We start from the raw sequence: 26,040 nt of genomic DNA on the forward strand, positions 1-26,040 counted from the left end.
ATGAGTTTTGTTCTGCTGTGACATTTGGTTGTTGTAGTGTACATCTGATTGTGGTGTACACAACATGAAAGCATGGGTAAAGATCTCTTAAAAAATTTTCCAGCACCGTGTCCATGCAACAAAGAATTAAGGCAATTCTAGATGCAAAGAAAAGCATCCAACTCAGCACTAGGAAACTGTATCTAATAAAGTGTCCATTGGTCATATAGACTACTAAAACTTTACTTTAAATAGACCACTATCCACAACTGATTTAGACATGATCAAATTAACATACTGTATTCAATTATAGTGCATTATTTCCATATAGTTAGAGACAGATATTAAACTGATTTCAGAGTGTTTCCTCACCTGGATTGGAAGCATCACTAGTATCACCACTATAATTAACTCATGCATTTTTACGTGGCACTGTTTTAAAGAATGCGTTATGCTGAGTCCATATGGCACCAACATGTGAATATTTTGCTGAACTATTATCTGATGCAGCTGGCATTACATGTGGCTTGAATTTATAGTAAACATTCATCACTTCTAAGGAAAAACGAATATTCTTACGTCTGAATTAAAACATAAAATACAGTTTATGCTCACTGGGATAAAACAGTGTGTTTGAGATGGCTCAACTTATGAAGCAGACATTGAAAAAACCGTGATGATGCCCCTCACTGACCTTACAATCTTTGACAAGATCAAGATCAAAGCTGCAACCAGAAGTACCAGTAGTTGTTCAGTTTCCTCTCTCGCTGATGGCGGTGGCTTCCTGGCTTTCTTTCGCTGTTGCCGTACTCATTAATGTGTCTACTTCACAGTTTGAATGGAAGTACAAAGTCATTGAACATTTGATGGGGTGTCTTATAAGCAGCACTTTGCACAGTCAAGCTAAGACACCTTGAGGCTTGTTAATATGAGCCTGATACAACAGTGACTTCTTGGTTTCACTGCTTTGCATCATCTACCCATCAATGTGAAGTCTGTTCATTCAGATTTTGTGTGTTTCCAGTTTTGAAATTTCACCAGCCCCTGTATTTGGGCAGATGTGCATGAGCAGGTGTGTATATTCACGCACCTGTGCATATGTTTGTGTCCTTTCCTAATTTCTGCTAATTGGTCTTAATAACTTTAAAAAGGCAAGTGGACTTCTTTAACTTTGTGATGATGTTTCCCCTCTTATCCAAGAGACTTCTTCAGTTCTAAAAACCAACAACAAATTTAAAAAAGCTTGTCTTTTTTGAAGCTCTTAAGACTAGCATGCCATAAATGAATGAGAATCTGCACAAACATTTCTTCTTTCTAGTTAAAAGCCTAAAGAATTCCTATAGTTTGATAACATGCAAGTATACTTTTCTCAATCTATTTCAAGTTATTTTCCATTCATTTGTGCTCTCTTATTGAAAATGAGATGCCCTAAAATTAAAGTGCTCGACAAATCATCTGTTGTATCAAAAAAAATCAAATATCAGTAACATAATATTACAAATTAAAAATTTAATTAGAAGTGTTATCTGGAAACCACTAGCCAGCACACAGCTAAACAATATTGCCAAAATTATTCTTTTACATGAATACTCAAAAAATTCACATGACTTTGAGTGCTATCCCATTCTTAATCCATTGTGTTTGATATGATGTCGACCCACCCTTCTCAGGTAAAACAGCTTCCCAAAGGTGTTGAGGACAGGACTCTGTGCAGGCCAGTCAAGTTCTTCCATACCAAACTTGCTCATCCAGGTCTTTATGGACCTTGCTTTGTGCACTGGTGTGCAGTCATTTTGGAACAGGAAGAGGCCATCCCCAAATTATTCCCTGCAATCTTGGGAGCATGATATTGAAGAGCCCAACTCCTGTTCTGTGATTTTACATAGCCTTCCACTTTGTGGCTGATTGCTATCATTCCCAATCACTTCTACTTTGTTATAACACCACATACAGTTGACTGTGTAATATTCAATATCAAGGAAATTTCACAACTGGACTTGTTACCCAAGTGGCATCCTGTCACAGTACTGGGCTGGAATTCACTGAGCTCCTGGGAGCTCAAGGGAACCCAGGGAACTGCACGTGAGATGGACCCAAATGCGAACAGCGACAAGATAACAAACTTTATTGCGTGCACAGAGATACAAGATAACAAGACATGAGAAGGTAGTGGGAGTCTCTAATGTGGATGCACTGAAACAGAGGGACAGCATGATTAGATGCTGAGTGATGAAAGGTGAATACTGGATTTGCGGGTTTGGGCTCTGGGGAAGGTAGCGTCCAAGAAGTTTGTGATCAAGTGAGGTTCCAATCTTGTGTTTCCAGGAATCCAGGAGTGACGGCGGGCAGGAGGACAGGCTGATGAGTGCAATGAGATGCTTAGTTTCTAACAGGCAGTTTGAATCGATGCAGAGAATCTTGCAAAAGTGACCAGCATCCAGGGAACTAAGCTGCAGGTGAATTAAGCGGTGCAGTGGCGGGGAAACTGAAGGCACAAGGAAATCAATTTAGGTACAGTGTATAGACAAAAAAGCTACAATGCAATTAGACCAAGACTTTGCTGGCTGTACGTATTGCCTCAATGATTGCCGTTAATGGATGACAGGTGAGAAGCCTGGGCTCCGCCCACAATGTGGACACAGGAAGACACAGGCTGATAGCAAGAAAACACCAGATGCTCACCTGGATCATAACACTGAGAGTGACCCATTTGTTAACAAGTGTTTGTAGAAACAGTCTGCATGCCAAAGTGTTTGATTTTATACACCTGTGGCCGTGGAAGTGCTTGAAGCACCTGAATTCAATGATTTGGATGGCTGAGTGAATACTTTTGGCAATATACTGTATGTAGGATAACTTGACAAAGGAAAAGAGGTGACAGGGTCAATACATACAGGCGGAGGAAAGAGGTAACAGGTAGGGAACACAGGTGAAGCTAATCACAGAAGACAAGACAAGGGAAATAAAACTGAATGTAAGAAACAAGAGATAAAGACCCTAACATACAAACACAGGTGGACACATGGGCCAAGAAAATAATGTGACTATACCCTACTCATGTTTTATTTCTTAGTAAACTTGTGAAAAGACTATTCCATTCCAGTTACAGCATGGAAAACAAAGTTTTGCACAGGTTGTTGTTTAGGTGAGCAGGTCCTGCAGTATTAAGGCAAACAAAGGAGAGTATCAACCCTTTTGATGAGCGTGTATGTCATTCTGTCACCACCAGCACAGAGAGACTGAGATCAAATCTGACAGCCAAAGGCTTGAGCTGCACACAGGATAACAGGCTTTACTGTATGTGTGTGTGAGACGGGGTGAGTGTGTGTGTCTTTATTGGTTGTATGTGTGAGGTTTCGGGTGGGGGCAAGAGCACGATCTCACCTTACCATTGCCTGTCACTGGCAACAGATGTTCACACGTTATTTTACCCACAAGCCACACTGTGTGTTTGTGTCTGTGGGTGAATTTGCATGGCCTCTTTTGTGAGCACTGAGTTGTAGACATTTTGGAAAAGTAAAGTCATTTTAGCTGACACTATTTCAAAGAGCTTTGAGAGTTTGAGGTTAAGACTTGGGGTTTAATTTCAGATCTAAGTTTAGGATTGGGATTATGGTTGAGGATAAGTGCGTTGTTTGCAATTATTACAACATTGTAAGTGGAGAGGGAAGGTCAAACATGTTTGCCTCACAAAGCTAGCCAGACATGTTTTCATGCATATAGGAAACAACTGCACCGAAGCACATGAACTCAAAATAAATCCATCTCCCTCACACAACACCAGTGTTGTCGAAGTGTCATGTCATCATCTGCTCATTCTGTGTGACCCTAATTTAACAGCTTTTGTGCTCACCTTAGGAGAGATGGAAAAAGGAAAAACATCTTTTTCCATTGACTGCAGTAATGAAGGTACACGTTATAGGCAGAGGAAATTTGCCTCTCGGTCTATAGTCTTCAGCTCTGCATTCAAATCTCCCATCTCATCCATCACACTCCAACAATAGAGATGTCCCGCACTCCCCAGACAGCTGCTCAGCCTTAGTCCCATGAAGATGTTTTTATATGTGTGCGCCCGGGGAGCTGTATGTTTGTGCTTTGAATAAGTTTGTCTGTGTGTATAATGTGCATCAGTTTTGACAAAAGGGTTTTGTTTTAATTGTGAAACTCATCCTATATTTAAACAAATTAGGGTTTCACAGACATCTTACCGGCTGCCTGACTATTGTGCTGCATTAAACAGCCTTCTTTTATCAACGCTGATTATTTCTTTGTTAACGGTGACATGTCATCTCTTCGGTAATACGCTGAGGTAACTTTTTTAATTAGAAAGCAAAAATTAGAAGTGTGGTCTGCATAATGATCAGAAGTAATTAGGACACAGGAATGATAAAACTCTACATGTTTGTTAACAATCACAAAGGGTGGTGGAGTATGATAGTCAGATTAGCATTTATTGAAACGCTTCCTGGCAACACTGGCTGTCTAACCACAGGCAGGGCCGCCTGTGTTCATCCATGTGTGTGAGTCCACCTTGCTCTCATGTCCATCCCACGCTGGCACCACCATCTGCTACCCGTCGAAGTTCTGTCCGGCCCCAGCAAGGCTCCTCGCGCACACACACAGCTCCCTGTGTCCAGCTTGTGGTCAGACAGCCATGTGGCATTGAACCAAATGACCAACGGTTTGTGCACACATGCTGTGACCTTCACTATATGGTCCACAAACACCAAGTCCCTCTCAATCTTTCCCCTCTTTTTTGAGGTGCACATAGGCTCGATTAAAGCACTGAAAGAGAGTGTCTCTCTGTCTGTCCTTCCGTCTGTTTCTCTCTGTGCCATTTGGCCCAGTTTGCTGCCTTGGATTGAGAACATAGGAGCTCATCTTCACTACCAGCAATTCATATGTGTGTCTGTGTGTGCCTGTGTGTTTAGAAGACAACTAAAGAACTCCTTAGAGGGGTGTCAGATGGCAGGCGTTTGTGGTGATGTGTTGGGGGGCGGGGGGGGGGGGGGGGGGGGGGGGGGGAGGTGGAGAGATGATGGGGGCGGATGAAGGAAAGGATAGACGGAAACACAAGGAGGCGAAGACTGCTGCGTTCTCTGCTCTTCAGCTTTTGTTCTCCCAGATAATAACTCTCCACCCCCTGACTCCAAAAACCAAGGGAACCCCTCCAGTCTGGAAACATGAGTAGTGTTCAAGGATGCCGTGACAACTAGTTATTCCAACCTACATCAAGGTGTGTTATAAAACCGACTTCAGCGGCTTGAATTTTGAAATGTCTTGAAGATTTACACAAGCTTGTAAGATGATTCACTGTGAATTATCTGCAGTTGGAACTGCAACATAGCCAGATTTATCACAGTCAATTATAAATGCCCTATGTTGCCCTAAAAAACCCAACATGCTTTTAATTCAGGCCAAAACTGAGTGGGGGGGGGGAGAACACAGAGGTACATTATTGCCAACAGCCTGGAGGCCAATCTGCCAGTAGCTGTGAAGAAAACTGAAAATTACAGATTTTTTTTTAACAGATTACGACTTATGACCACATTCAGACAGGTGTGCTCAGGTGAAAGTGGTAATACAGATCTTTGCACAAGAAGAAGATGGAAGGCAAAGCACATGTTGACAGGATGGGGAAATCTGACAGGAAATCAAAAGGCACTGAATGTTACAGTGAAAACAGATTTCTGTTTGCTATGACCCGGTTGAGTACAGCAGCATCTGCAACCCACATAAGATCTAAAAATACTCCCGCACCATTGACTGCTACTATGCTGTGGCCTAGGTAGGTAGATGAATAACAGCGTGTGTATGGTGCGCGTGTATTGTGTGTGCATGTGTTAAAGGAATAAAGGTTTGGCTGTACATACTGAGGTTTGCTGCAGCCTTGTTTAGAAGTCTCAAGCAGAAATACAGTATTTAATGCATAGCATATTGCAAATATGTTGTGCGTTGTTATGCATGTGGCAGAAGCACCTGTGGGCTACACTAGGCACCAATTACTGTAAATCAAATGCACTCATGCATTGCTGTAAATACACTACTGTTAGCTATATGTGGCCCTGTTAGGATTTCATGTGCTCATGGATGTGGATAAGGCCAAGTTGCTCAAACGACAGCCACGGAAATTCTTCTGCTGTGCAGATGTGTAACAGATGTATCTCATATCTCATATTGAGCCAACACTGCAAAAGAAAGCTAAAAAAAACTAAAATATTTGTCTGTAGTATGCTTCAGCTGTTAGTTATGTGACCGACTTATTCAGGGAGTTTAATTAAACTTAGTGTCTCTTTATCCTTTCTTCCACCCAACACCCCAACCCTTACCATTGTTGCCTTATGCTTGCTCAGTGGGGGTCGTCTGGCTGTTGGGGTTTTCTCTGCATGTTTGTTGGTGTACTTTCTTTACAATATAAAGCTGTTGTTGTGATTTGGCGCTACATAAATAAAATTGAATCTATTTAAATTAAACAAAACAAGGAGGAAGAGTTGCATTAGACTGTTACGAGAGGTTGTACCTTTTGCCAGACTGCTTCCCTTCTCTCTCTCCTCTCCTGCACCTGCCTCTCTTCCGTGAACCGCTGTCGGCTGCACCGTTTGCTGCACAGGTGCGAATGGAGCAGCAGCTCCAGGAGCTCCGCCAATTAGGAGCACCGAACGGGGCCACGTGAACAAATCCCGTCGTCTAAATTCCCGTTCAGCGGCGGGCACCTCTGAGTGAGCGGCAGCCCTGAAAGCCACACTGAGTGGGGAAGTAATAACGGCAGGCTGAACGGGAGCAGTGTGCAGGTAAATTGCTTTTTGTCCTGGCTTTACACTCCCCCTTCACTCCCTTCATCTCCCCTCACCAGCTCCGCATGTAGCAATTCAGATGCGCAGCTTTGGGACGGGATGTCTTGGATTCATTTGTTGTCTCTTGCGGGTTGACTCTCTGCTCTCCTCCGATCAGATCCGCGGACAGGACAAACAGCATCCTCGGTTGCCCTGCACCGTCTACGCATTGAAACTCAGCCCCCCCCCCTCCTCCAGCTCCTCTTTTTCCCCTCTCCCCCTTGTCTCTTCCAGGCACATGAGGCTATTGATAGTTGACAGCAGCCTCGTAATCCCCGGCTGATCTGGCTGATCTTCCACAGCCATTTGCGAAACAAGAATGTTGATTGAACTTTATTTTGCTTCTAGATTTATTTTAGCTTAATTGGTAACGCCAGCATAGACTGACGCTGTGGCACCGGGGAGCGTGAGAGGCTTTTTGGTGCTGCATGCAGCCAGGCTGAGGAATAAGCTTTTTTTGCTGAATTATTTATAAGACTGTCTGGGGGGAGAGAGAGAGAGTAGCTAATGCCTCTCGTGGATGGAGAGGGAGCCCTGGAGAAGATAGGCTATAGCTCCTCATATGCTTTTTAAATCAGTTTCTTTGCTCAGTTTTTTTTTTTTTTTTTGACTCTGTTGTTTTGGCAGTAAAGTCGTATTTAATGCTTTCAACTACAAAAAGAAATCACTAAACAAGCACTCGTACTTTTTCTTTCATGCTGACTTGTTTACTCAGCATCTTACATCTGATTTTCTGTTTTATTTAAAATTGATTGTGTTAATGGACACAATCGACTTTTCTTTTTTACAAGCCTCAGATTAGATATCACATATATTAGATTTAGTAAATATAAATGAATCTGCGGTGAATTCTTGCCTAACCTCTCAAAGTAATGTCATTAGCTGCACAGGCTATACATTAATGAAAAAGCTCAGTTAGAAGCTCGTATCTTGTCTTTTTCTCTTTGTGTGTGTAAATGTATATATAGGCTATGTGTGTCTGCATATGGGTTGAGGAATAGCTTTATCGCCATATATCAGCGGCTGTTTACGCTGTCACGTATTTTTTTCCCCCTCTAAAATCCCTTCCTGGTACGGAGAGCTAGTAGTAGGCTATAGATTACATACATTGCGGCACTTCTGCACTTGCCTTCTTCACAGCCCGACTCCAGCGGAATGAGTCGACCCCCCCTCGTCCGCGCCTGCGCACTCCCGCCATTCATCTCCGGAGATTTCTCCCTCTCTTTGGCTCCGCTCTCGTGTCTTGCGAGGCGGGATAGACCAGCAGGCGGCTCCGGGCTCGCGCTCGCTCGCTGCCCAGGTTGTCAAGGCGCTCGTGATTTTTTTTTATTCTCTTCGTCGCGAGTGGACGGTGACAGCTCGTCTCGCTCACGTGTTGGACTGAGCTTTGTTTATCGGGTTTGTTTTGTCTTTGCTCGGATATATATTTTTGTGGGGTTTTTTGAGTCATTGACGGACTCCCAGCAGCCCATTTGCCAACCTCGTAAGTATTTTCTTGATGTTTTCTGACGCCTTTCTACGGCGCGCCGTCCAGGCAGAGTTGAGAATCTAGTAGCAAGAGTTTGAACAATTTATCTCTCCCTGTCGGTTGGTTGTGGTTAAGTTAACTGGCATTAAATAATTTTTTTTTATTTTTTTATTTTGCTTTCGCTTTTCCTTGTCAAAAAAGCAAAAAGAGGAACTAGGTACACTATAAACTTTATTAATGTTACTGTTACTGAGCGTGTTACGTTTTCAGTCAGACATGTTTGAGTCTCAAAAATTAACCGTTCTTTGAAGAATAAGACAATGAAGCCAGATGGTGTCGGTCGACTGTAGTTCATCTTTTATAGCAGGTGTCTGATAGCCCACTTCCGCACTTGACTGTAAGATATGTAGGCTATACCGTTGGCACAAAGGTCTCAATTGTTTAGCTGTAATATTTTATCAAACCCTTCTTCTGCGGTTTTTGGGGTAAGTCTTCCTGAAGTGTTAAATGCATTTTTTTTAAATTGCTATGTTACTTAACTACTTCCTTTTTTTTAAATGCACCTTTAGCCTTCACGGGGGCATAGATTTAGGGAACCAAAAGTAAGTGATCAAAGTTTCATCACTGAGGTTAACTGGCTACTTCCTTACATACATATACCTCCTGTTTTGTGTGTGTATATGTGTCCTATTACGCGAGTGTGTCTATACGTGTGCGTGCATGCCCGTCATCGAGCGAGTGACAGAGAGGAAGAAAATGCTGAACTGCTCTCCCGTCTTGCTCAACCAGTTTGTTGGCATACCAAAAAAACAACAACAAAAAACCCCACGCATTAAACCGTAAACGTGCGCCTCATTTCCCGGTGTTGGAACAACTCGAAAGACCACAGCAGGCGTGTCAGCTTGTCAGCGTTCAAAGGTCTTCACACCTACCAGCATGCAGTACCACGCAGAACTTTCTAACTTGTTTCGTCTGATGCTGCAATATTTCTCCTCTTGTTAATTTTTTTTCGTTATGTGCAGATAGTTTGTTTCTCTTTTTATTGACTGGTGAATTGAGCTGCTTTTGCTCTCTGCTATTCTCCAGTGCTTCTCATTTGTCTTATCGTTTCTTTGTGTCTGGTGGTCCTCATGCTTGACTAATGGCCTGTTGCCTTGAGGTTATTTTTATTTGCTCCACCCTTCTCCAACCTGCTTTCGTGTGCAGGAGGTGCCCCTTGCTGACACACTCAGCCACACCTGTCCTGGTTATGTGGAAATGTGGGGTGCCTTTGTTGCCTCTCTCGCCTAAATGGAGTTGATTTATTGAGAGGCAACACAGGCTTCTTTAGTCCTTACTTGTTACAGCCGTATAATGCTCGTCTTGTACTGCACACAGTAGACTTTGTGAACATGTTGGAGAGAGGGGGAGACAGGATTATTACATCCTTCTTTATTTGTGTGGTCGTACACGGCTATTTACTGCAGTGGACAAATATCTGCCTGCAGCCCTACAAAGTGAGCATTACATAGGTTAGGCTGAAAAAGTGTGCGTATGCTTGTGTCTGTGTGTGTGCATGCGTGCACTCCAGGCCCCTCCAGCACTTTCGTGGACTCCTTCGCCCAAGCATTGACTTTGCAGTGAACTCTGAGTATTGACAAGATAAAAGGATGAGAAGGAGGGAAAGAGTGAGCTGTTATTGTATGATCACCCTGCACAGTCTGTCTTTGTTTCCTCCTCCTTCTTTTAAGCATTGTTTTCCCTTGCTGTTCCTTTTTTGATATTCCAGATTTCCCTGATTCCCCTTTTCTTCATAATTCCCCCTTGACATCTCAGGCTTTTTTTAAAGCATTTTTTGTGGGGGTGGGGGGGGGTGGGGGGTTTCAAAGATGAAACAGGCATAGATGTTTCAACTTTGAATCTAGACATATATATATATATATTAGGGGTGCAACGATACACAAAATTCACGGTTCGGTTCGGTTCGATACTTTGGTGTCACGGTTCGATATTTTTTCGATACAAAAAAAACGTTCATGCCTTTTTAATTTGTCATTTATTAAAATTATAAATATATATTTTAACTTAAAAGTACAGTTTTTAAATTTAACCCTAACCCTTGTGCGTGTTTTTTATTTTGACAGCGAATGCGCACCTGCGGACCACTTATGTGCAGCCCTGGTTATTTAGCTCGTCATATTGCAGCCACAGAAATTCTTTTGTCCATGAAACCATAAAGCTGCACTTTCTTTTTGCCTTATAGTCTGATTTGTCATAACTTCTCCGTTTTGTGGTAAGCTTTTCTTTGGCTGTCACTTCTTCACCCTGACCTGTCTTATTTGGCTCAGCAGAACTGAAATGCTTTTACACACTCACTCACATAAGCTCAGCGATTCTCTGCGTGATCAACCTCTCACATGTTTAAGCTGCGGGAGATTTCACTTATCATGTTTGCATAGTAAGCTAACGATTAATAAGACGATGTCAGAGGAATTGGTGCACAAATTATCATCACTCACAGATCAGTGCTGTCGCTCTCTATACACAGTTCGCACGATTGCAAAGTGAAAGCAAAAAAACAAGCGCAAATTCAAACGCGATTTCAATATGTCACATATTGACAGTGGCTCACCGATGCCAATGACATAATTACCCAGCTACATTTCTGAAAGAATGCAAAAGCATTGCCATATATTTTTCCTTCCTACAATAGCCCGACGGGCAGGGAAGAGATAGATTTTGGTAGCCCAACTGAAAAAATCGCTAGCTCCAGGACGTCGGGCTAGCGATATTGCAAGCCCTGTATCTGATTGAGGAATCACTCATCTTTGGAAAAGAGAGTTTATTACAGAGAAATGTCTCTTTCCAAAATAAAAGCTATACTATCCGCTTCTTCTGGGCTATATTCTCAGCAGCATAAGGAGAATCATGTGCTAACAGCTGTCTAAATGACTCGGCTAAAGTTAGTAGCATGCTTGTTGTTTTTGTCTTTGCACTAGGATGATGTCGGCGTAAATGTGCCGTCATATTCGTTGTGTTCCCACTAGTGCTTTCAGGTTAATCTCGTTGAAATGACCTTAACGCCACAACACGGCAAATCTCCGTTAACGAGCTACCGCCGATCGCCCCGTGCATGGGGCTAGACGGCCAACACTTTAACGAGCTAACTGCGCTAACACACTAGTTCCCACCCATGTAATTGAGCATTGCATGGCACATCCAACATACTGTTTTACTTTAGTCCATGACTCGCTTACCTTCAGGGTCATACGTCACATGAAAACCAAAATAATTCCAAACGCCAGATCTGAATGAGGGTGGGGGAGGTCCATGTTGCAAGGAGAGCTTAACTTCTGTCTTGCTAGCTTGCCCTGCGCTCTTCCTTCTGACTATGCTGTCTGTGTTGAGCGCTCAGTGGATCTGCGCTCGACAGTGCAGCCTAGGCAGAGTAGTCGAACGCAGATTCACTGAGCGCTCAACACAGACAGCATCGTCAGAAGGAAAGTTGATAAAATAAATTACAAATGTTGTATTGTTCGATACATATGCGTACCGAACCGAAAGCACTGTATCGAACGGTTCAATATCGATACGAATATCGTTGCACCCCTAATATATATATATATACATATATTCATATATATATGAATATATTTAGCTCAGGTGACATTATGGCCCTAAAATGGAAATTTCCACTATACTATCGCTATTGATATGCCTATATTTCACATTCCTGAGACATAAACCCCGTGTTTTTTTTTATTTAAAGTAGGGCGTTTTACCATTTAGCCCTTGGTGTTTGATTTCCCTAGAATCTGGAAGGCGATTGAAGCGCACCCAGTGGATTTAGATTGCTTCAGTGGATTTGAAAATGGATTTAATTTCCACTAATGGAACTTACTTGGGACCAGATACCCAGATTAAGGACACATAGAGAACTGGCAACACTAGTAGATAGACTGAGCACACATAGCAAAGACAAATAGAGACACAGCAGAGTGACAATTTAATATCAGCCATAAACCATAAAATAGTGGTTTTTGACAGGTTCTTTTTTCTAAATATATTCCACACTGTCAAAGACCATTTTGGTTTTTTTTCCAACATCCACACTAAGTTTTACTTTTGTAACGCATAATCATAAATTGACATCCCTATAGAGCTTCTGAGGTTGTCACAAGAGAAATTGTTATATTTACAGAGATAAAGAGAAATTCCAGGTTCAAGAGTATTTTAAAGATTGCAGTTTTTAACATTTGTTTTTTAATTTTTATATGAACTGAAGCTAGATCCTCAGAGATCTCCACATAGTCAGCAATTGAGATGTCTGAGTGGACCAATCTGTGAATCATTTTCCATTGTCAGATACATTAAATGATGATGATTTCATCAAAAATCAATTCATTCATTCATTCATTCATTCATTCATCCAAAAAGCAATCAAACCAAAATCAAAATTACTGAACAAAGTAAAAGTGCATTAAATTAAAATATGAATGATCATAGATGCAACTGATATCAGTTTCTACTGACCTGTGTGCCTCTCATTATCAAATAAACAACTGGAACCCTAAGGACTGGAGCCCTTAGATGATACCATTTGGTATGAGCGGTTATACTGTACATGTTGTTTATGTAGGATTTTTTAAGTTAATTATCATTTTGGACCTTGCTTTTGTGTGTTTATTCACAACATTTTGACTTTCTGAACTTGTTAAGGATTCATATTATATCGCCAACATAGCAAAACTAATTTTTGTGATTTTTCATTCAAATGTCAGAGGCAAAAGCTTATCTTTTATCTAATTCCTTCAGTTTGTGTTGTTGTTAGGTCAGCGTTGTATGAATGACAGTGTATGGCCTTCTCATTAAAAAGTCCATATGAACAGAATCAACCTTTTGGGATTTACTTACCTGGATGATTGAGCATGAATCAAGACACTGACTAAATAGTGTTGTCAGTATTACTGTCAATACTGACAAGCTTATATGACGACATATTTTAACCAGGTTGTTTGAGAGAGTTTTGAAGGCGAGAATAGCCATTTGCCTGAGATGTAGGTTTATTGGCTTTATCATATTGTAGCTTGTCTGTTCCTTGTGTATTCACTCCACTTGCCTGATTCCTGTCACCTCTAAATGTGTCCCTCGGTTCAGCTCTCTTTCTTCTGCATCTGTTTTATGTACGCCTGGGAATGGCGTCATGGTCCTTCAGCAGCTTGGGCTCTGGTGTGCTTTATGTTATGTGCTCAGTTTAAACAGTTTGGAATCTCAGTAACACTCACTCAGTAATAAGAGGAGACACAGCAATGTCACGGGACGTCTCTCTCTCCTGCTGCTACCTCTGCAGCATTTGAGTGTGTTTTGGTGCCCACTGCCTATCAGTGAAACAGGAGTCTTTCCACCAGTTCTCAGATTCTAGCATACAGCAGCACATTTAGAGTCTCATCTGGCAAGGAAATGTAGCTTTAATTCAATTGGCCAGAGCTTTAGTAAAAGCTTTCCTAATTGGCTGATATGGAAGCTGGCTGCCAAGGTTCCAGTAAGCACAACAGGGAGTTGAGGACAGTCCCAGAGGTGCTGTAGTGCAGGTGAGACTGTGCAAAGGGCAGATAACATGAGAGTGTGCTACTGTTTTGAATATTCCTCCATACACAATAATAAAGAACCTGCTAACTCCGATCCATCCGCCTGACCATATCTCAGTTTCAGCTGTGTCGTGTGCCACACATATGCAAATGTACACATGCAAACACACCCATGTGCATTAACAAGAAAGGCTTTTGTCTCACAAACACAAGGAAACATCTTCCCCACTTGGTAAAGGAACAAAGTCATCAACGCAAGAATATTGTCTCTGCGTGTGTTTTATAAAAAGTGTGCAGACAGAAAAGAGACACAAAAAAATGCTACTGCCAACAGCCACATCAGCCATTCCTGCTTCCTTCACCTCAGGAATCCAGGAATAGTTCTGGGTGACAGAGACACCGGATACGAGATACGGAGACAAAGAGAGAAAACACACAGAGGCGGAGAGAGAACCAGGAAAGACAGAAACAGTGCAAGAGATGGCCATGTAAGGTTTACTGCACCATAGCGCTGTACCACCGCTGTACAGGGACACTGAAGCTGAAATTAGTGTTTCAGAGGATGGGATTTCAAGTTACTGTTAACGTGAACTTTGTTTTATTTCGGGGGGGGGGGGGGGGGGGGTGTTTTGTGGCTGCTTTATAACGACACAAAGGCAGCCTTCATTATATGATTCATTGTTGAGTCTGTAGAAATAACAGTGAGTCTATCTAAAAAATGGCCTGTTGTGGTTACATTATGATTTTAGTCAATTGTATATTAAATAATGAATGAATTATTTGCAGTGGCATTTCCAAGAAGAGCTAAATTGTTTGCATCCATATATTGTAAACCACTTAGTGTGGCATTTACACAACCCTTGTTCTACAAATTGAGATAAAGTCCAGATAAGTGTTGGGAAAGTATTAACTATTTCCTTCAGAAAATGATCATCCATATAATGTCTTAATTATTGTGATAACCTTTTATCAATTCAATTTATCAATTCCCACCAATATATAGCCATTCCTTTAATTTGTTCCCTCCTAGATTATCAAAGCATTGTGTCAAGCTTACTAGCATTTGCTTGTGTCTTTGTCTTTTTTTTGGTATGATCTCTTGCCAGATGTTTGATCACTATCTTTGGCTTATTCCTGTAAATTTTGTTTGTTGGATTTTTGGATCCTTGCCTGTCTCTTTGTGAATTGTTGGATATCTGGGCTGTCTTCCTGTGCTGGACCCAAGCGCTTGGGCGTTTGCTGTTCCATTTACAACGGGCAAACAGCACATTGGATATGAACAATAAATATAAACCTTCTCCTTTTACTAATGCGCTAGACTAACATTTGTCAAAATGGTGGGGAAAAAATATCAGAACAGTGTGTTGCTCCACTTTTAAAATATCACACTGTATTTGGTGTAAGATGGAAGCTTTCAGAAGTCCACTACATTTCTGCATATTCTGCATTACTTGCATAGGTGGTGCTGGATTTACCAGGAAAGGGGAGATAGTGGCAGAAGATGGTGCAGGTTTAAGAATGTACTTTTTCATTGAATGGTTGGGTTTGTTAGTAGGTGTTGCAACACCACATTTACTGAAGGAGTAAATGTATTATCCTTTGTTTAACAGTTTGGATGCCCGCCTGCTCTATCACTCGGATACTGCCAATCACTGGCAGCTCTCCCTCGTATGCAGTTGTTTATGCACAGGCGCACACAAGCATATGATGTTTACAGAGCACATGCTGATAACCAGTTTAGGTAAAGTAGAGGCAACTAAACTAATTCCTGCTCCTTCATCTCACTCTTTTACTGTTTTGTCCTCTAATACACTCATTCAAAAGTGTGCACACATCCTTGCACCCACCCCACACACACACACACACACACACACACACACACACACACACACACACACACACACACACACACACACACACACACACACACACACATACACAACCCTGCCTGTCCCCTTCTCATGTCCCAGCTCTGCTTACTGTGTCAAAAAGAGCTTAGATCAGGGAAACCATAGCTTGCCCTCGTTCTGACTTCCAGGAAGATGGAGCTATTTATTCAGACCAAACAGGACATGTTTGGACTGACGCTGGAAAGTTGCCAGGCAGAATCCGAGCTGGTTCAATAATTTGGTTAATTTGATCCAAGTGCCATAGAGAAAGGTGCTTTCCTCTGTTTGCTCCAAAAAAGGCCAGAATGGGTGCTAGGGTTGCAAACCTTCAATATATTTTGTAGCAGTAGATCCTCCCCAAAAGGTTATCATTCATTTACAGTTTTTTACAGACGCTAGGACACATTTCTCAATACTTAGATCACTTTTGCAAAACTCCTCACACAGTGAGCACAACAGAAGTCTATGTGGGCCAAACTGAGGACCAGTTATCATTGTTTTGGCACAAAATGCATTCAATGACTACATCTCTCAAATTTCATGAATTATTTTCTCACTCAGACACAACAACTGCCAAAAATCTTTGTACATACAGGACATTTTGCATGTACTTACATACTGTTTTCAAAACTGTTAAACTTATGGCCAAAACAATAACACAATGCAAAACTTAAAAAGACAGCAAAATTCAACAGCAATATTTTAGTGAAACATATTTTAAATCTAAAAATGCAGTTTAACCAGCCACAGCTGATTCTCATTGTAGATGAACATCTACACAGGTGTTACTCCTTCAATTTTTCAACTCCTTCAATTCTGGCATGCCAGAAGATTATTTCCTAGGTGTGTTGCCCTAGATGACATAAGATGTGATGTGGATGAGAACCTGTGGCCAAATGGAGAAGACCGAGTAGATTAGCATTACTATTGTATGTGTATCAGTGGATGGTGTGTATACAAATTCTTGTATTTTGGGATTACTTAGTGCAAAAAAATAAAAATACATAAACAAATATTAACGAATTCTGCATGATGTCTGATTCATTCCAGTAACATATATTGAAATTATAAAGAGAGATGTGTCCTTGTTTTACACAAGAAAACACTGTGTAATGCTACATGTTGTTAGTGTTTTTTAGGTCATTGTTTGGTGGGTGACAAAGTGTGTTTGTCGACTGTCAACCTTTGCTAGTGTTCTGGAAGAATGAGTTTATTTGAGACCTGAATAAAGTGTTTTGGTAGTTGTAGTGCATTTTGAATGTGAAATGAACTGCTTTGCCAAGCTGAAGGTCAGTTAGGAGAATTGTGTGAAGAGTTTTGCAAAAGTGACCTAAGTATTGTGAAATGTGAACGGCTGTACAAAACTGTATTCACAAAAAAGTTGGCATAAAAAGAGCAAATTCCAGTAGGTTGATTGAGATGTGCTACTTCACAAATGCAGGTAAAAAAACAAAGATTGTGCTCTTTGGATCCATATAGGAAAAAGCTGGGAGGTTAGACTTGTACTTTGCTTTGTGATCAATAAGTTATAACCACAAAACCCAAGGCCCCATGGCATTCACATTTCCCCAGAGACCAAGGTGACATTCATTGCTTTTTTCTGCTCCAAAAACCCCCAGGTTTATTCAGTCAACTTTTATGACAAAGAGATTGTCAAAGAAATCTTTAATATTTTCTCATTATTCCACTTTTTTTGCAAGATAAATAACTGACCTGATTACCAGAATACTCTGTTTATTAAAAACTGTAGAGCTGTTTGCTCATCACAGTTGTGATATCCTGTCCTTGTGCGCTTTGTCTGTCACTTTTAAGGCTCTTGTCTTTTTTTAAAAAAAATTTTGTACCTCAGAAAGAGCAGATGAAAGATTGTTTTTGTAGCAAACATGAAAAATATTGTCAGTTCTTGAAGGTTTGTAGCTGCTTGTGTTGTGCTAGTTGTTAGTGATCCCACTCTGTCTGCACTGACACCTGTCTACAATCTCAAAAAAGTAAAATCTTTCTATTTCTGTCTAAAGAAGCACTTGTTTTCAGGGAAATGAGACACCCTTCCTATCTCCTTCTCCTTCCCGTTATAAAACGTAACAGAAAATAATAAGTAATAAAGCTCTGAGAAAAAGAAACTGTAGGCGAGTCTGTCTCCACTGGGGCTGTCTAAGGCTTTTATTTGTGCTACTGTGAGAAGAAAAAAGTCCTGGGATCATGAAACAGTCAAAACTACATTTGACGTTCATCTCACAAAAAATGAGTGAAGATTATAGCTCAGTTAAAAATAATTGACCGGAATACATTGGCTGTGTTGTGCATGCAGTTGCATCCCCATAAGCAATATTTTCTCTCAACAGCAGTGATCCACTGACCGGTGTTAGCAGATTAATTGCTGCTTTCATGTTAAGCTGTAGCATATCACCCTGTAATTGGTAATGGAGATTATCAGTGAGATACTGCGTGGGCCATGACAGATTTAGATTTTTACATATGCTTATCGTAAGAAAGTAGGATTTATGAGATTCTGTTCTCTTCTGTACGCACAAAGTAGCTCATGCTGACATGCACATTAAGATTATATATTTTTTTTAAAAAGAATATGTGTATGTCCACTTGTTACTGTCAAATTAATATTCCAGTGCAAGTTTAATTTCTGAACTGGTCCCCATGTAAGGCAGATACAACTGATACAATTATCTGAGTACCAGTTCAGCACGTATAGTGACTTTGTAAAGCCTTTCAATATATATATATTTAAATATATATAAAACACCCAGCACACCCCTGCGGGCGGTTTATCCATCAAGCTCGGGTCCTCTACCAGAGGCCTGGGAGCTTGAGGGTCCTGCGCAGTATCTTAGCTGTTCCCAGGACTGCGCTCTTCTGGACAGAGATCTCCGATGTTATTCCCGGGATCTGCTGGAGCCACTCGCCTAGCTTGGGAGTCACCGCACCTAGTGCCCCGATTACCACGGGGACCACCGTTACCTTCACCCTCCACATCCTCTCGAGCTCTTCTCTGAGCCCTTGGTATTTCTCCAGCTTCTCGTGTTCCTTCTTCCTGATATTGCTGTCATTCGGAACCGCTACATCGATCACTACGGCCGTCTTCTTCTGTTTGTCTACCACCACTATGTCCGGTTGGTTAGCCACCACCATTTTGTCCGTCTGTATCTGGAAGTCCCACAGGATCTTAGCTCGGTCATTCTCCACCACCCTTGGGGGCATCTCCCATTTTGACCTCGGGACTTCCAGGTTATACTCGGCACAGATATTCCTGTACACTATGCCGGCCACTTGGTTATGGCGTTCCATGTATGCCTTGCCTGCTAGCATCTTGCACCCTGCTGTTATGTGCTGGATTGTCTCTGGGGCATCTTTACACAGCCTGCACCTGGGGTCTTGCCTGGTGTGATAGACCCCAGCCTCTGTCATGGTCCTGGGCCATGCGGGCCCAGTATTCTCAGTTCCTTGTGTTTTTGTATTTCGTTCCTTATTTAGGTCATGTTTCCTGAGTTGTCCTGTTATGTTGTTCCTTATTTGACTTCCCCTTGTGACTCTTATCCCCTGTGTGCCCCTCTATGTATCTGTGAGCCCTCATCTCCCCTCGTGTTTCATTCCATGTTTCCCCAGCCCACTATGCCCGTGCTCTCTCTCTCCTCCTGTTTGCACCTCTGTGTACTTCCTGTTTTACTTTGACAGTCTCCCGTCAGTGTTGTTTACTCCTGCCATGTCTTGTTATGTTTATCTGTGTCAGCTGTGTTCCCATGTGTGGCCACTTCCCCTGATCATCCCTCTTGTGTATTTAGTCTCTGTGTTTCATGTAGTCTGTGTCGCGTCGTCTGTGTTTCCACCCTCTATGTTTCCATGCCCGGTCTATTGTATTCTTAGTCATAGCTTTACCTTAGTTATTCCCAGTTTAGGTTTCCGTTTAGCCACGCTATCCCTGCTGTATTTGTATACCTTGTCATCAGCCACAATAAAGGCTCGCTTTTGTTTAAAGTTCACTCCCGCCTGCTCACCTGTGTTCGCACCTGGGTCCACCATACACACCACCGCACGGTCTGTCACAGCGGACCGTGACAGTACGACGCGACCATGCCGGACCCAGCGACACAAAGACTGGAGATTGTCCGGACAGTGGAGTCGCTATGCGACAAGTGGCTGCACTGTTCCAGTGAGGAGGAACGGGAGGAGTTCGCCCGCCAGGTAGGGGTGTGCGTGTCTGTGTTCCCCTGGTTATGGGAGACGCTGCACCCCCTCGTCAGCGACCTTCTCGTCTCCGCTCTCCGACTCCGTCCGCAGCAGCAGCGGCCCGGTGGGCGTGCACCTTCACCAGAGCCGTGCCATCGCGCCGTTGCCCCGCCGCCTCATGAGCCAGTGGCGGTCAGAGTCGGAACGGTGAGGCTCACCACGGACACACCATTGGCTCGCACTTCATCAGCTTCCGCATCTGCGCCACCGCCTGCCTGCACGGAGATGCCCGAGGCTGTTGACTTCGGTGAGGAGGAGCGGCAGCAGGTGTTGCGAGCGTATCGGGCGGATGAGCTACGCTGGAAGCCCTGGCTTATCTCCGAGGAGGAGCTTCCGCCAGCCGCCCCGCCTCGGACCGGCCGCCCGTCCTCGCTGCCTCAATCGGACTACTCTTCTCCCGCTTCTTTTCTGGCGCGGATGTGGTCGGAAGACGAGGAGCCAGTCGCCACAGAAAACCAAGTTCCATCCGCGTCCACTTCAAGACAGAAGCGGCGTTCACGTCGCCGTCGCTCATCGCTACGGCATGTCTCGCCCTCCACTGAGCGACACGAGGAGGCTGTGGAGGTAATGGATTTCGACCTCGAGGAGCGGCAGGGCGCCGCATGCGCGCAACTGGAGGAGGAGCTACGAGGGAAGCCAGGGCTCGCTCCTCGCTACGGTGAGATTTTCCGCGGGACACGCCTGGCCTTTGGGGGCCCCCGGAGTTGCCAGGAGCTCCCGCCAGATGCTCCGCCAACCCTCGCCTCCTCAGCCCCTGCGACGTTGCAGGAGGCCCCTCCGTCCGCTTCAACGGGGCCCACAGCCAAGAAAAAGCGCCGTTCGCGTCGCCGTCACACCGCTCAACACTCGGAGGTGAGTGAAACCGTTCTGTTACCCCAAGTTTCCTCTGAGTGGAAGGCGTGTGAAGTGAATACAGACTTAGCCGGAGATACGGCTAGTAATGACCTATTAACCAAACCACAGTCTAGAGACAGTTCTTCCCAGTCACTCGCGACTACTTCACTCAATCCTGCAGGGACCACAGAATCTTCACATAGACCGAAAAAGACTTCCACTGCTTTTCATGTTACTAGCGGGAGGGAGGTGTTTTCTTTTGTGTCTCTTTCCGTGTCCGCAGTTCCGACTAAGTCTGAGCTGCCTATGGCGAAGGTCTTCCCTCCTGAGTCGGCCCTGCTCCTCCACCAGTCACTTAATGAAGGTAATGAAAGCATAACCCAGTCACTGGTGAAGGTCATGTCTGGACACAATGGTCTAACTAAAGGTTCAGCTGTACCAGATCGGACCAGCTCCCAAGCCACACCCTTCCTCAATGGGCCAACAGGTGTGCCTGTGTTGGAGCCGGACCTCAAGAAATGTGTTTCCCCACCTCCGGGGCCCTCTGCAGCCACAGTAAGCAAGGATAATGCAGAGGTGGCGAACCGTGAATTAAAGGGTGACATGACTAGTGATCCTGTTTTCCCAGCCACACTTGTGTTTAATGAACTGAAAACTGTGAATGCTGATCATGAACTCACGTTACGTCGTCAAGAGGCAAACATAACTGCAGATCATGGTGACCTGGACTGTGCAATGTCACAACATGCATTCTGTCTACCTGAAGGTAATAAACAGGGTGATTTCGAACTGTCTTGCTCCAGCACCATTACCTCCAATCAGGAGATGGAGGCCGAGATCAGGGTTAATGTGACACCTTTTTCTCCTGTCTCTGTGAACACATCACTAGATACGATTTTGGCCTCGAACAATGGTGTTACCACGCACTTACAGCCTGAAGTGTCACCTGTTTCAGTTAATGGTTCGAGTACTGTGTCTGTCCCTCAACTCAATATAGCTATCACTCCGAAGGCACAGACCTCTACGGGTGTGGGTTCCAGAAAACGCATCTGTCCAACATATCACAGTCATGCTACTACCATGCCATCAGTTAGGTCCATACCCGAGTATTTAATGTTTGTCCAGGAGCCACACTCTGATGGTCTAAGCCTTGTCTTTGTGGGTCGAGTGGCAATTCTTGTTTTTCATATGGTTAAACCAGCTCCTCTGAGCCTTACACTACCATTGATTAAGTCCAACCAGCTTATCCTGAGTCCTCCTGTCACTACAGAGACTGGGCCATTAGCCCTTAAGCCACTTACAACTGATGCAGACTCTGGGAACCTAAAGAGTGCTGGCTCGAAACTGGTGGTCTTTAACACTGCTCACTTCATTGACTCCTGTGCTAAGATAGTAAGCCCTGTAGACTGTTTTCCACCTGCTCTCTCTCTCTGTGTGGGATTATGCCTCAACAACCTGTGTTTCCTCAGCCTTTAGCTCAGCTCCCTGTCCGGTTAGCAGCTCAGCTCCCTGTCCGGTTAGCAGCTCAGCTCCCTGTCCGGTTAGCAGCTCAGCTCTCTGTCCAGCCGGTAGCTCAGCTCTCTGTCCAGCCGGCAGCTCAGCTCTCTGTCCAGCCGGCAGCTCAGCTCTCTGTCCAGCCGGCAGCTCAGCTCCCTGTCCAGCCAGGGGCCTCCATAACTGTTCATCCTGCGTCTGCTGCTAGACGCCCGGGTGTGCCTATCCGGCACCCTGCAGCAGTCACACCACTTCACGTCACGTCAGCTGAAGGGCCCGAGGAGCCCATCCGGCCTCATGCCTCGTCAGCTGGAGGGCCCGAGGAGCCCGTCCGGCCTCAAGCCACGTCGGCTGGAGGGCCCGAGGAGCCCGTCCAGCACCATGCCACGTCTGCTGGAGGGCCCGAGGAGCCCGTCCAGCACCATGCCTCGTCTGCTGGGGGGCCCGAGGAGCCCATCCGGCCTCAAGCCACGTCAGCTGGAGGGCCCGAGGAGCCCGTCCAGCACCATGCCACGTCTGCTGGAGGGCCCGAGGAGCCCGTTCAGCTTCCTTCCACGTCAGCTGTACAGGCTGGGAAGCAGCCTGCTAGGAATGGCGTGAGCTTTCTCTCCGCCTCAGACTGCTTTCTGCTTCAGCCGTCTCTTCCGGCTGGAGGGCCCGAGGAGCCCATCCGGCCTCAAGCCACGTCCGCTGGAGGGTCCGAGGGGCCCGTTCAGCCACCCGTCTCCGCTGGGGGGTCCGAGGGGCCCGTTCAGCCACCCGTCTCCGCTGGGGGGTCCGAGGGGCCCGTTCAGCCACCAGCTGCTCCACTGGCAGCCTCGTCCACGTTTGCAGTGGCCGTGTCTTCATCCACGCTAGCTGCGGCCTCCGTATTTCCGTCCACATCGCCGTCTGGTCCAGCCTCCGCCTCTGCCACGCCTGGTCCAGCTCCAGCCTGTGCTTCGCCTGGTCCGGCCTCAGTCTCGGCTCCTGCTTCACCGTCGCCTGGTCCAGCTTCGGCTCCGGCTTCAGCCTCATCTTCGCCTGGCCCAGCCTCAGAGTCTTCGTCCTCGCCTGGCCCAGCTTCAGCCTGTGCTTCGTCTGGTCCTGCCTCTGCCTGTGCTTCGTCTGGTCCTGTGCCCACCGGGCCATGGCCTGCATGCCTAACACAGGAGAGCCGCTGCTGCCTTCCGCGCGGTCGGCCCCCTGAACTGCTCCGTCGTCTCCTTCGCCGCCGCCACTGCCTTCCGCACGGCCGGCCTCCGGACCAGCTCTGTCACCTGTGCCACCCGCCTGGTCGGCCCCCCGACCGTGTGACCCGTGAACTCTTGTGCCTGTGGGCTATGGGTCGGCCCCCTGAACTGTATTTGGACTATGGTCATGTGCTCCTGTGTTTTCTGTTGTTTGTTTTGTTTCCCGTTCTGGTCCCTCCGTCCTGGTCCCCCGCCTCCCGCCCTGGGTGGGTTGTTTTCTGTTTTTGTTTTGTTTCTCGGGTTTGGGCTGTCGGGAGCCAGCCCTTTAGGGGGGGGGTGGTGTCATGGTCCTGGGCCATGCGGGCCCAGTATTCTCAGTTCCTTGTGTTTTTGTATTTCGTTCCTTATTTAGGTCATGTTTCCTGAGTTGTCCTGTTATGTTGTTCCTTATTTGACTTCCCCTTGTGACTCTTATCCCCTGTGTGCCCCTCTATGTATCTGTGAGCCCTCATCTCCCCTCGTGTTTCATTCCATGTTTCCCCAGCCCACTATGCCCGTGCTCTCTCTCTCCTCCTGTTTGCACCTCTGTGTACTTCCTGTTTTACTTTGACAGTCTCCCGTCAGTGTTGTTTACTCCTGCCATGTCTTGTTATGTTTATCTGTGTCAGCTGTGTTCCCATGTGTGGCCACTTCCCCTGATCATCCCTCTTGTGTATTTAGTCTCTGTGTTTCATGTAGTCTGTGTCGCGTCGTCTGTGTTTCCACCCTCTATGTTTCCATGCCCGGTCTATTGTATTCTTAGTCATAGCTTTACCTTAGTTATTCCCAGTTTAGGTTTCCGTTTAGCCACGCTATCCCTGCTGTATTTGTATACCTTGTCATCAGCCACAATAAAGGCTCGCTTTTGTTTAAAGTTCACTCCCGCCTGCTCACCTGTGTTCGCACCTGGGTCCACCATACACACCACCGCACGGTCTGTCACAGCGGACCGTGACAGCCTCTATGGATCTTGTGCTCAGAGCTTGTTCTTGTGCTGCCATGATTAGTGCCTCTGTGCTGTCTTTCAGTCCAGCTTTGTCCAGCCACTGGTAGGATTTCTGGATATCAGCCACCTCCTCTATCTGCCGGTGGTACATACCGTGCAGGGCCCTGTCCTTCCATGATGGTTCCTCGTTTCCCTCCTCTTTCTTGGGTTTCTGCTGCCTGAGGTATTCACTGAGCACTCGGTCAGTTGGGGCCATCTTCCCAATGTATTCTTGGATGTTCCTTGTCTCATCCTGGACTGTGGTGCTGACACTCACCAGTCCCCGGCCCCCTTCCTTCCGCTTAGCGTACAGCCTCAGGGTGCTGGACTTGGGGTGAAACCCTCCATGCATGGTCAGGAGCTTTCTTGTCTTTATGTCAGTGGCTTCTATCTCCTCCTTTGGCCAGCCTATTACCCCAGCAGGGTACCTGATCACGGGCAGGGCGTACGTGTTGATGGCCCGGATCTTGTTCTTACCATTCAGCTGACTCCTCAGGACTTGCCTGACCCTCTGCAGGTACTTGGTGGTTGCAGCTTTTCTAGCGGCCTCTTCATGGTTCCCATTCGCCTGTGGGATCCCCAGGTACTTGTAACTGTCCTCTATGTCTGCAATGTTGCCTTCTGGTAGTTCAATCCCCTCAGTTCTGACTACCTTCCCTCTCTTTGTTACCATCCGACTACACTTCTCCAGTCCGAACGACATTCCAATGTCATTGCTGTATAGCCTGGTAGTGTGGATCAGTGAATCGATGTCTCGTTCACTCTTGGCATACAGCTTGATGTCATCCATGTGCAGGAGGTGGCTGACAACTGCTCCGTTCCGTAGTCGGTATCCGTAGCCAGTCTTGTTAATGATCTCACTGAGGGGGTTCAGGCCTATGCAGAACAGCAGTGGGGACAGAGCATCTCTTTGGTAGATCCGGCACTTGATGGTGACTTGTGCGATGGGCTTGGAGTTGGCCTCTAGTGTTGTACGCCACATCCCCATTGAGTTCCTGATGAAGGCTCTTAGGGTCCCATTGATCTTGTACAATTCTAGGCATTCCAGTATCCAGCTGTGGGGCATTGAGTCATAGGCCTTCTTGTAATCAATCCAGGCAGTGCACAGGTTGGTCAGTCTGGTCTTGCAGTCTCGGCTGATTGTTCTGTCTACCAGTAGCTGGTGTTTTGCGCCTCTGGTATTCTTGCCAATTCCTTTCTGTGTCCCGCTCATGTATTGACCCATGTGCCTGTTCATCTTAGCCGATATGATGCCTGACAGGAGCTTCCATGTAGTACTGAGGCAGGTTATTGGTCGGTAGTTGGAGGGGACCGGTCCCTTCTTGGGGTCCTTGGGGATCAGGACCGTCCGACCTTCGGTTAGCCATTCCGGGTGTCTCTCGTTAACTAGCAGCTGGTTCATTTGTGCTGCCAGACGCTCGTGGAGTGCAGTCAGCTTCTTTAGCCAGTAGGCGTGAACCATGTCGGGCCCTGGTGCTGTCCAACTCTTCATACTGGAGACCCTTTCTTGGATATCTGCCACTGTGATGGTTACTGGACCC

At 45.3% G+C, this 26,040-nt stretch overlaps 1 protein-coding gene across 2 annotated transcripts in view; it reads left to right on the forward strand.

Annotated features, from left to right (window-relative positions):
- The first annotated feature begins 6,694 nt into the window (after nt 1-6,694).
- strbp (spermatid perinuclear RNA binding protein) overlaps nt 6,695-26,040 on the forward strand; it is a 101,528-nt gene continuing 82,182 nt past the window's right edge. The window contains exon 1 of one of the 2 annotated variants that reach the window (XM_080875887.1): nt 6,695-6,770. The gene's annotated coding sequence lies outside the window, so the exon portion shown is untranslated. Of the gene's footprint in view, nt 6,771-8,003; nt 8,296-26,040 lie in introns of those variants that run through there. The other variant, XM_080875886.1, reaches the window with a different exon arrangement.

The sequence above is a fragment of the Rhamphochromis sp. 'chilingali' genome (genome assembly GCF_963969265.1).
Source record: "Rhamphochromis sp. 'chilingali' genome assembly, chromosome: 2".
Classification (NCBI taxonomy): domain Eukaryota; kingdom Metazoa; phylum Chordata; class Actinopteri; order Cichliformes; family Cichlidae; genus Rhamphochromis; species Rhamphochromis sp. 'chilingali'.